Genomic DNA, 13,194 nt, shown 5'->3' on the forward strand with positions numbered 1-13,194 from the left:
CACCTTTCTTCTCTCTGTGGACACCGAAAAGTACATCAGAGCCCAATTAGCATTCTCCCGGCTCAGACGTCATGGGCAGGCTGGGTTCAGAGGCCAGAGGTAGGGGAGCATGTACCTGGATTTGGACTGAACGCTGTACTCATTATTGGGCTGTCAGCTGACCCCTGATGTCATTTTCCTCACATCATTAGAGCTACTGTAGGTCTCGAGGCTAAGCTGAGCACACACACACACACACACACACACACACACACACACACACACACACACACACACACAGGCCACAGCGCCATTAATATGCATCTACTGACGTCACGCTATCGATCTCTCCATTAGCACAACCTATTACCTCATGAAATCATCACTGAGAAAGGACAGTGGCTGTAACTTTACAAGCGTACAAGATGAAGAAGGTCACAGACACTTTGGGGGATTTGGCAGATATGTACACAATTAAATCGCACACTTCTCTGCACATTACAGTATGCTCTTGCCCACTGTGTTGAGAGGTCACAGAAGAAAAGAAAAACAAGGCTATAAAGTGTCTGTTGTGGTAGTTCTCACGTCTAGGCGTTCATCATTCATCTGACGCCAATGAGATGGAGGTAATAAATCAGTTCAGCTGCTTGCTCTAAATCCTGCTAAAGATAGAGGTAAAGTTAATTTATCTCACTTGTGCTGACGTGGATATACATGTCTTGTGTTGTTTCAGGAGGTACAGGGCGAGCGGAGATAAATCACATGCTACCAGAATAGAGCATTCATTCATCTCTTAAAAAAGAGCATCAGAGCTTTACAGCCTTATTCTTTTACCTGTTCCTGTGCAGCCTCGTGAAAACATACTTTCAGCTGAACAACAAATAATCTTTATTCCAGCCAATATTTTTTATCAATATTTGATAAGGAAATGATGTAAGATGTGTTGATTCGGAACATATGCTACCGTTTGTAAGGCTAATATCTATTATGCTTATAATGGAAATGAACACAAAAAGGCAACTTGAATATCAATTTAAATAACGAAAGATAAAAAGACCATTTGGAGTGACACCTGCTGGGAAACTAAAGTGGTAATATCATATTTCACATGACAACAAATTTGCTTATCTGATTTATCCTGATCATTTATTCTAATCCTGTATTAACAGATTTTTGGCTTCCTGTGGGAAGCACATGCAAGCTGTAAACAGGTCACTCTGCAAACAGTTGATGATATGAAGCAAAATTGTAATAATCACACTGCTTTTAGCTCTGTGTTTGGTCTCCACCTACTCTGGAGGAAAATATCTATTTGTCTGTGGGTTCATCACTATGAGTGACCCCTTTAGTGTTATAGGTCATCCATTTATCTGCTGTTAATATATTAAAACCTTTGATTCAAAGTTAAGGTAACAATATCTTTTCTCAAAATGGAAAGTTGCACACTGTAAAAAATGAATCATAAGAACTGTGCTTGGACTAATCCACACTGATCCCATAAGGATTCATTCCTCTCTACAGTACAGCAGTGGCCTCGGGCTGGCATTTGAAGAAAGGCTAGTGTTATACATCTTCATCGGAGATTTCCTCATCATCAGTCTTCCCAGCTGCCAAAGTGAGCGGCAGCCTAATAAGATTTCATGGATCCTTTTAACCCTTTTAAGTGGCCACCTTTGTAATGACACACAAATAAACAGGTGACGAATAAGAAAGGTAATTAGATATGACTCAAGCTGGGACATATCTCTAAATTATCTGAGCAATAGCTGCATGACCATTACATTCTGCGGTGCGGAGGGAATTAATTTCCTGTCATACATGATTAGACAGCTTGTTCTGAATATTATCCTGTTCACGGTGAAGCAAATGAGTCATTCATCCCTCTTTGGATTTTACATGTCATTACCCAGTGGTGGAAGAGGCATTCAGCTCATTTACTAAGTAAAAGCTGCAACACCACTGTAGTAGAAATACACAAGTATTAGCATCAAAACAGGTAAAACTCAAAAATAAATGTATTCATAATGCCAGGTGGTGACTGTTAAGTGTACTATTACATTGATGTGCCCCCACTGCCCAGTCTTTGGTGTACATTTCCTTCATCCTGCTGATTTTGAGCCACTATTAGTACACAGTATGCATATTTTCTTGTTTCTATGTGAGCGGGGGTCCCTGAAATACAAACATGCGCTCAGCGTGATGGTTTTATGTGGTGAGTCAGTGGGTTAATGACCAAAAAAAACAGCAGGTTTGTTTCTCAGATGTTGGGCTAATTTGTAGCTTGACCGCTAATCAGCAGCTAACTAACCTCTGTCAATTAAACATCCGTAATTACACTGGTGGCCGCTGACTGGAGATAACCTTTGGATGTTTAACAAAAGCAGCTTTGCAGTCGGCCAAGATCTGAATGAGTGTGATATCATTCATGTCCTGCCTGTGCCTGTTTCATATGTATCTTTAATATCTTCAGTTACTAAAATAGAGCCTCTATCTTTAGCCGTTCACAGTTCATCTTAGCAGACAGTGACTGCTCCTGAAATAAAGTCTCTTGTCTTCTCAGATTGCTCCTGCGGTAAAGCTGCCGGGCGGAAGTGTTGATGAAGCAGCGGGGAGCGAATGACTGGAAAACCAGAACACTTTCAACGACTGAAAAGCACTGACATCATCATTTTGTAGCTGATAAATAATGCCCAAATAAGATATCAGAGATGTGACAGCAACACAGAAAAACCACGAGCAACTCAGCAACCCAGCAGCTGCGGACTGTAAAGACGCCAGGATGGAAAAAGTTGTACTGCTTTCATAAAATCTACTGTTCCCTTTAAGCTCAAAGTCCTGAAAAATGCATGATGCTCGTCTATTTGTCCCCCTGTATGTACCGAAAAATCACAGCTGAGCAACAAACAAGTCTTTATGTCAGAATCAGCACCATTACTGTCTGGCAGTGAGGTGCACTGTTAAGCTCTGAGCTTATTAAAAAAGACTGATCACGCCATATCTGCTGACAGCCCGGGATCACTCAGCAAAGCCTTTTTGTTAGTGTTTGGGAACATATGGAGGGGCAACACCCTTGGGTGTCATCCTATGCACTTTCGCTTCCTCCTCATGTCCCAGCGCTCTATTTGAACTTATCTAATTATGTCATATATTTGTTCGCCAACATCGTCGAGCACCGCGGTGACTTAGCGAGACTCACAAAAGAGCTGTTTGTTAGATGGATCATCCATCCATCCATTATCTATACCGCCTATCCCTTTCGGGGTTGCGGGGGACTGGAGCCTATCCCAGCTACAATGGGCGAGAGGCGGGGTACACCCTGAGCCGGTCGCCAGCCGATTGCAGGGCCACATGCAAAGACAGACAAACATTCACACTCGCACTCACACCTACGGACAATTTAGAGTCACCAATTAACCTAATGAGCATGTTTTTGGTCTGTGGGAGGAAGCCGGAGCACCCGGAGAGAACCCACGCATGCACGGGAAGAACATGCAAACTTCACACAGAAAGGCCCCGTCTGATCGAACCGGCAACCTTCTTGCTGTGAGGCACACGCACTACCTGCTGCGCCACCGTGCAGCCCTAGATGGATCATCACATAGTAAATCATGTCTCCTAGAAATTAAGCTTACGTGACAAAGTAATTGCTGCCTGGGTTATGTTCAGAGACGAGTGAATGAAACACGACATTTGTGCGGCGTAACACCAGGATCCAGGGTTCGCATAGGTGTAGGCAACAAAAGCAGTGTGGGTAAGGTTGGTTTGGTGACACGTTCGTTAAAAAATGTTATGTCTCAAGTCACTGCTGACTGTTTCTGTGTTGAAACAAACCGACAAACGGTCGATAACATTTCCATAAGCTAAGAGGAACGGCTTGATTGTCATATGGAGAGAGAGAGACAGACAAATGTCGTCAGCAAACATACATTCACCAACCTTTTGTGACCTGCCATGTTCTTTAATTTCCTCATTATGTTCATAGAAAATTCGGCCAGCATTACGTTTCCCTCCAAACATATTTGCTCTTGCAAAACAGTTGTATGCAAATGTAATTTCTTGCAGCATCGGTTGCATTTGTGTCTACCAATCTCTCCTCTTCTAACTTACTCACAGCAGTTGCCAAAGCTCCATTACAAGAAATACTGATTCACCGGCAAGCTTACACTGTTCTCACACATAATAACTGGAATAGTGTAAGAATTCAATTTTGGCTGAACTGCAAAGTGGAAAAATGACTTAAAAAGTGAATCCTATGACCAGTTCAGCATCACCAGTGTGAATGACGATACAGGTAACATCTGCGGGGACACACATGCCTCTGAAACAGCTCACCTTTAAATCTAATTCGTGCATCAGATTTAAAAACATGTCGCTCATGAAACCCTGGCCTCGTCTTCTCTCGTGCTGGGAATGAGCTTGAGACGTGTAGCATCTGCTGAGAATACACACTGTACGTTTAACTATCACCAGACGATCCTTTAATTCATACCAACGATTTCTCTTTTTGTCTTTCACCACAGCGGAAATTAGCATTACAGGGATGTCTCACAGCTGCTAAAATATGCTTCCATGGCAGCCGCAGCACATCACTTCTTTATGAATACACTCTGAATTCATACAAACATTAAACATTATTCAGACATTATTCACAGTGAATGGTGCAGTGCTGGAATGCATCGAGGACGAGTTGGAGACCCTCGAGACCTGGTCCTCTGCAGCCCCTCAGATTAAAGCACATTCCTATTCTCTGACAATGGTACCACACAGCATCTACTGTATATATTTTCTCTTTTTCATATGGATGCTTTTCATATTGGTGTTTCATACTGAGCCTGCAAAACAGAGAATACCCGCACTGATTTATTCAGTGCTTCATTTTATAACCACATGCCTGTAAAACCATTCCCATCGGCCTCAGCTCTGCTTTGTGTTGAGTGCTTGTTAGCGAACAGGCTAAACAGCAATGGCGAACACTGTAAACATTATCCCTGCTGAACATCACCATGCTTACATTGTTAGCATTTAGCTTAAAGTGCAGCCTCACAGAGCTGCTAGCATGGATGCAGCATTGTTTATGTCTATTGTCTGATATGTATACAGTGTTGGGTTGTATGTGACTCTTTCATTAAAGCAACCTCTGCCTGACCAATAAAAAGGAAATTTAAAAGCTATTTAAATAAACATCTTAAAAGCTAAAGGAGAGGCTTATGTACTTATATAGCACACACCTATGATTCACTCATATATGAAACAACGATGCTGAGCTAAATGTCTTCTTCAGGCAGCTGGAATATCATGGAAAATCCATTCTGCCTTCTTAATAAGAGCAATATGAAACGACGTTAACTGGCAGCAAATCTCACTTCACTTCCAAATAACCGGAGCTGTGTTTTAATTTCCAACAAATAATTATCACATACAGTCAAAGTTCACAGCAGAATGTGACCCAGAGGTGGTTTGCCATGATCCCACAGCTGGACGTGTTATTAATTGTGGTCCTTATGGCCTTTTTCATTTGTGCACACTGTCTAATGACAGCGAGGGCACAGCGCCCTCACCTCACCATGACATTCATCAGCTCATACACCCCAAACTCAACAAAAGCCCACCTGGGTGAGCAAAGATTCCCCCACACAGCGCTTGACCACCATCTGAAAAACACCATTAAAAGGCCGTAATAAAAGTCTCAGCCAGCTTGGTGTAATTACGTCAAAAACATTTCTTGGTGTTTAATTGAGAGGATGCACCAGCAGGATGAGTGTTTTCCTCTTCCCTCTCCGCTCTGCTTTGTAGGAACGAGGACTTGCTCATTATTGGTCCATTCAATGCAAGGGTGTTATGGTGTCAAATGAGATTTGTCTCACCATTACATGAAGTAATTGGTCGAGGCTCTCTGTGTAATTTACTCTCAGCCAGCTCTATGTTGCTTTATGGTGAATAATTGCTCCTGTCTGGCTCACTACTGTTATGGGCAACATGAGCGCGGAGCCCCTGCAGCTGAAGGGACGATGATCCACAATCCACACGGCGCCGACTCTCATCTGTTCTAATCTGCACTGATGTCTTGTTGAGGCTAAATATCTTTTGGGGAAATTCTGTCATTTTGTTGACAAGAATGTTTGCAGATATATGAGAAGACTGGGCGAAAAAGAGTAAATATTTGATGAAGTCAGGAAAGGATTTATGCGTCTTTCTAATGGGTTCTGCCAGGATATCATCTCCCTGTGAAAGTTTGGCAAGTTTGTGTCGACGAAACTCAAACTTAAACCACGTCCTAGCCTCTTGGTGATAAACAATGAAGGTGAATGATCCCACAATCTCATTTAATGGCCATAATGTGTTCATAATACGGGCTCACAGCATTATGGGTAATGCATGCGCGCAGACATTTTAATAATCCAGTACTGTGGTACTTTTTCCCCCCACAGAGCCTACTTGAATCACCTTGCTGTATACTGATGAGACGATGTGAGTCTTCCTATTCATATGAAACATATTAAAGGTTGAAACCTGAGTGTTTATGCAGTTTTTCTTTGTCTGGTAGATCGTCATTAATCACCATTTGGGTTTATTACAGTCAGTTTTATAATACCTGAGCCCAAAAATAACGTTTTATACCCTGAAGTCAACAAAAGCGGTTCAAGTGTCTTAATATGTCTGTGTTTAATTCTTATGTGTGTTGAACTTTTTTCTTTTCTGTTGTTATATTGAAACCAAACATTTACATACAATATATTATATTATATATAATGAAAATACAGTATATTGAAAGTAATATCCTGCCTGTAACTCAATGATTTCCTCCTTTATTAAATTTCTTAATACTCAGGTGAAATTATGCAGCTACTGGAGCAACATGTGTCCACAAATTAAGCAGTTTCAGGCCTGCAGAGAAATCCAAATTATTAATTGAGTCATTGAAAAAGGCTGAGATAATCTATATGTGCACGTGCATGCTACAGATCTTTAGCATAAACATGCATCAGTAGAAGTTGTGATTTAGGGAGGGAGGTAGGGAGAATATTTAACGTTTCCTTCCATCAGAGGCTCATATTATGCTTTATTAGACTGCAGTATAAACAGAAAGACATGCCAGTCAAGCCCAGATTAGCAATTTGACTAACTTAAACAGTAGTTGTTGTTGGTTTGTTAAGGTTAGGGGATCTTCATCATCATGATTACACTAATACAGTGTTTCCCAACCACTGTGCTGTGGCACATAAGTGTGCCATGAGAAATCATCAGGTGTGCTGTGGAAAATTATCCAATTTCACCTGATTGGTGCTCTGAGGCTTAGAACACCCATCAGGTGAAATCTTCCTGTGTGTCTTTCTCCAATTCCTGCAAGAATATCAGCTTTGTGTTCAACTAAACAGGCCCAGGTTTCACACTGAGTAAGTAAATTGAGTAAATTGAGACTAGATTTTCATTATATTTCAATAAATATACTTTTGTTTGGTGGTGTGCCTTGTGATTTTTCTAATGTAAAGTAATGTGCTGTGGCTCAAAAAGATTGGGAAACACTGCACTAATAAACACAGGGAATAACAACAGCCAGAGTTAAAAGAAAGTTAGTTGTCGGCGGGAAACAGGAAGCAAACATTTGACCGACATCTTGTTGTCTCATTCATCCACCTCCACTTCCTCTCTCTGTGGACATTTTGCCTCTATAACATCGCACATCTTCCTCCTTTGCTTCTGACGCACGCAAGTCATTAATACGACAGCCACTAGAGGGCACTGTCATTTCAACGTTTCCTCAAATGTAGTTTTTCTTGAAGGGTCTCCATCATAAACTACATCGCAAATCGCTTGCCAGAGAACATACTTCTACATCAAAAGTGCTAAAATTTCAGCAAACCACTCCAAACGCCAACACTCAAAGTATTTAGCCTTATATCACTGACCTATAAAAGTCCCTCCTGCATGTCCTGTAGCATGAGTTTCTACAGAGCAGGACAGGAGTCTGGAGCTCACCTGGCCACGGGCCACAGAGGAAACAGGCCCTCATGGTATATTGATGGGCTTGGCTCAGATCGGAGTCCTTCACTGTCTGCTAGCAGTGTCCTGGTTATACATGCCTCACAAATTTTTAGCTTAGGGGTAGGATTTGAATAAAAATGTCATAAATGATTTAGCGATAAAAACGTTCCTGTCCTTATGACGCACGCCCTTCTCTGTGTGAGATAATTTGGCAGGCTTTTCACAATGAGGCTCACCTCCGATGTGACCTTGCTGCATCTCAGAAACAGTGTAGTGGAGCTTCATCGAGAGACGTGAGCTCTGCAAAAGACTTATTCTTACTTAGATTTCAAAAACGCATAAACTGTGGCACTAACTTGCTAAAGGGAACTGAGCTATTAATAACTGGCTTTGTACCACCTGCCGAATGATATTCATGACTTTTTATTCTGTCCTGTTTTAGAGTTAGCCTTAATTGCACTTGCAGTGAAAGCAAACTACAAGCATCCACGTCATGTTGCAGCCTCCTAATCAGATCCAGATGAACTTAAGTCAAATCAGAAGGTTAAATGTGAAGACCACAAACTGTTTGCATGGCGAAAGTTCATCTCTTTGACAGCTGTGATGGACAGTTTTGGCTCCTTAGTGCCAAAAAAAAAGTTATTTCTACAATGCTAACCACGGGCAGCGGGCGCACGCCTGAGAGGTGGCATTTAGTGTCAAGAGGAAACACTTTGCCTCAGCTCGTTAGCTTGTGTCTCATTGTTAAATGTCCAAAAACTCGCTTAAAATCTTTGGATCTGAGGGGGTCAAAGAATTTGCAAATTGCAGATTTGCTAATTGTCTAAATGTGACATCAAATTATGCTGCAGTGTTGTTCTCGGGGGTAATTAGCTGAAATTATGCTAATAGAAGCCTTCCTCTGATTTTCAAGAGATTTAATTAAAGATACGACTAATTGGGCAAAGATCGAGCTTGATTAATGTCGAACAACTCCTGTAACCCTGGAAAAAGTAACAGGTTAAACACTTCCTTCTGCTTACGCTCATGATTTGAAATTAAAAAATACATTCAGGATGCTTAAATAAGGCTTGAGTTTGTGTGGCGGACACGATTAAATAAACAGTGTGAGCATCACGTGCATTGCATGTTGAAAATGCAATTCCAGAGAGGCAGAGCTGTAAATCTCCATACGTCTGTTACTCTCTGTGACACCTTGACACTTTTATGAGCAACATATCTGTTCACACGCTCGACGTGTTCATGGCGACCCCCACGGCGATGCCTCGATATCATTCTCTGCATGGATCAGGTGCTCGTGCGGCCGGACGAGCTACGGTGAATTTCCCTGATGGAGGTGGAGGAGGGAGGGCGGGGAGTGCGTGAGGAGGGCCATGACAGTGAGCGGGGCAGGGTGATTTGCTCCTGTCCATTCATTACCTTCATTAAAGTTTGAGAGGAAGACACATGCTCACTGTCTGATTTATTCCGTCAATCACGGCAATGATAGGACAGTCAATTACACTCCGTCCTCCAATCAGATTCTAGTGTGAGCATCAAAGCATGCAGAGGAGATGCATATTGAACGAGTGCTGTCGATGACATACGCAATGCATTTCCTTCCTCCTCCTGTTGAATCATCATGATCTGTAGTTATAAAACCGATTTCTGACTTCTCTTGTGTTACTCATGTTATTGAGTATCACTGACCTTGTACTGTAAATGTCACGATCGTGTTAAATATTTGTGTAGATGTTTGAGAGCTGCTGAGGTATTCCTGCTCAGTACATATTGCCTCCCACTTGTGAAATCACATAAAAATCTAAAATTTATATCCTTCTACAGTCTGCACAGTAGCTCTGTGAGACTGTACTTAGGCAGAGTGGTCATTTAAGCTAAATGCTAATGTCAGCATGCTAAGATGCTCATAATGACAAATGCTAACATGCTGATATTTGGCAGGTAAGTTCACCATGTTTAGGGTGTTAGCACGCTAACATTTGGTAATTAGCACTGAACACAAAGTGCAGCTGAGGCTGATGGAAATGTCATTAATATTTTAACCTGACGGTTAAGGAGAAGTCAGGGGGTCATCAAAGTCATCCTCTGGAGACCCTGAATGTCTGCACTAACCTCCATCCGGTAATGTTGATATATTTCAGTCTGAACCAACATGTCCCAGAGAACACTGACAGACAGGATGAATGACCAAAATAACCAAATAATGAGCACAACAAATAAAAGCTAATCGTTATCATTACTACCTGAGGAACATTGCGGGTTAAGTGGTTGGACTATTCCACTTTGAACTCGTTAAAACCTTCCACGATGGTTAATTAATCCCCCAGAACAAAACATCACAGACTTCCTCTGCCTAACAGATATCCCACTGCTTTACACTTTGAATGATACAATCCTGCATTATATCCTGCCCCTTCAGACCGCTTTAGCAGGAAATGCATCAGATTAAAGAACCAGAACACTATTTCATTGTAAATTTAAAAAGCCAAATAAAGAAGATGATGTAAGGTGCTCAACACAAGATGTAAATAATATCAAATTGATGTGAGAAGACACAAACTATAAAAATATCACCTCAGTGAATCAACACCTCTTGGAAAGACTTCTCAGGTTTCTCAGTGTCAAACAGCAACCAGCTAATAGGAGAAACCGTGCAGTCTCAATCGTGATCAGTCTGAAAACCAGGAGGGATCAGGGATCAGTTCTTTTAGTTAAGTAAATGGCTAATACTGCTTCCACTAATGTCGGGATGTTTTGAACGCAAGCAATACAAGAACTATTTTATTAATGTTAGATTTTCCAACATTTGCGTACAGTAGCTGCTGAGATCTGTAGGCCTTGAGGCTGAGCTGGATGTCAGGCTGAAGAGCTTGATTGGAATTAAGGCCCTGTTGGTGGAAGCCCCCGCAGTGATGGCCACAGGAGGCTAAACGGTCTTTGTCATTAAGCACATTGTCAGGCGAGGTGACTGGATGCGTTTCCCCATGAGCTTTGACTTCCAGGCTTGCATGAAAGAGCAGAGAGCAGCGTGAGAGGATGCAATCAAATGGACATTGATCTGATCAAGCAGCCAGAGGAATATCTGCAACAACTGATTGGTTTACTCGAGTGAGTAATTCTCTTAAACATTGAATATTCATGACAAAAATCAGCAGCCATCATTGCAATCATCTGAATGGTGCACAGAAATATGTGACGTTACCTTTTTTCCCAACTGAGGCCAACCCACCTCAAACCAGGACTTTCTAACTTTGGTAAGAAAGAAACAAAAAATGTAAGCGAAGTAAAGATTTTGTACATTTTTTCTTTAAGGTATGACTGTAAAGACCAGAAAATATTAACAAATCATGAAATCGGTTAAACTTTAATGTCTTACTAAAATATTATGTAGGAGGTTTGGAAATTGATCTGTGTTGGTTGATGTTTTCAAATTCTTTTCAACTCTATGCAGGTCTGGTCTGTTATCACAAGATAAAATATATATGCATATGTATTATGTGTATATTTATTTATTATAAGATAAAGAATCCCCACTGAAGAAATCATCATGATTTTTACATTGTTATATTAAAAAGATTTCAGACACTGACACGTTCCATTCAAACCTGTATGAACCAAAGCTTCAGCTGCAGTATGAGTCAGAAAAATCAAATGGGTAAAGTCCAAAGCTGCAGTTATTAATGAGAATATTCCCTCGGTATGTTGTCTAAGAACTCATTACCAATAAGTATTTTTTTCTTTTCCTCAATAAGCTAAAACAACATCCTCGTTCTCAATCATCTTTCTTTGCACGGCCAGCAGGGATTGTCAAATATCAGCCAATCATCAAACAAACGGTGTCCACTGTGTTCATAACCATCTCTCTGCTGTCATGACAGCGAAATGTACCTTCTTCCACCAAGAGCTTTCAGAGCTGCTCGGCTCTGACCTGCTGGCATTTGTGGAGGCAGAGCAGAAGAGATCAACCCTCTCTGCAGCCTCCCTGCTGGGGCAACAAGGATCTCACTGAGTCACGTGTGTGTGTGTGTGTGTGTGTGTGTGTGTGTGTGTGTGTGTGTGTGTGTGTGTGGCCTCCCTCACTGCCACCAGTTTCCACAAAGCCTGTCATCCTCAATCAGCTCACTGTGACTGAGATCATTAAATGCTTGGTAACTGTGAGAAGCCAAATATCAGGAAACTGTCTGCAATGATACTTCTGTACATGTCAAATTACAAGACAATGCAAAGTCACTCTCCTGGTGAGTAACCTCCACTCTCTAGTGACTGCTGTGCAGCAATGCACTCAGGATATGATAAATCCATGAAATGCTCAACAACATTATCACGTCTTCTCTCACCCTGCAGACACACAACCATGGATGTGATGTTCCCCAGTCCTGCATCATGCCTTAATACTTCATACATATGGATTCATGGAATATGCTTGGTTTTCTTTTGCTGTTGAAACCCGAGTTAGTGCAGCAGAGAAGTATCAATTCTTGAAATGTGATATTACTTCAATCTTCGCACATTATTTCACCTCCTGTTGCCTTATTTCATCACAGAAGTTGTCAATGAATCCATTAGGGCTGGTTCTTTCTTTAAGCCTCTCTTTTTATCATTTCATCATTTACTCCAAACACATTCAGCCACTATGAGACAGGATTGCTGGTTCAGACTGAGGTCCAAATTCCCAGAGATGACATGACACCAATAAACGCTGCATTTTGTTTGCAGCTTTTTCATGCAATGATGTAATCGTTAACAAGGATTTGGCACTGGAAGATATCAGGGCTGCACATTCAAAGTATTTTTTTGCTTTTTATATGATAACATAAATCCTGACAATAAAACATAACTTTTCTTGAGGTACAAATGATTTGATTTGGTTTTAAGAGGGCTGTGCTGAAAGATGCATGGTGTCTCATTATGTGTGAAGAGGGATAGTTGTTGGATGTCAGCCTCTTCTCTCAGAGACAAAGTTTAAAGCTTTAATTAATGGATCATGTTCTTTGGATTGTAGCACTGAAGTCTGGAGATAAATGCCCATCCAGATAAGTAACAGACATCACTTTAGATTGAAACTTGCGATGTCCTATAGCACTGGTGTACTTTGGATTAGCATTACAACAGCAGTCATGGAGTTTACATCCTCACATGCAGGTTTTGCTCTGGAGAATGAACAAGACGTTCACACGTTAACACAAAGGTAAGATTGCATTGTTTATTATCCAGATAACACATCTGCATAGA

This window comes from Chaetodon trifascialis, chromosome 18 (assembly GCF_039877785.1).
Source record: "Chaetodon trifascialis isolate fChaTrf1 chromosome 18, fChaTrf1.hap1, whole genome shotgun sequence".
NCBI lineage: Eukaryota > Metazoa > Chordata > Actinopteri > Chaetodontiformes > Chaetodontidae > Chaetodon > Chaetodon trifascialis.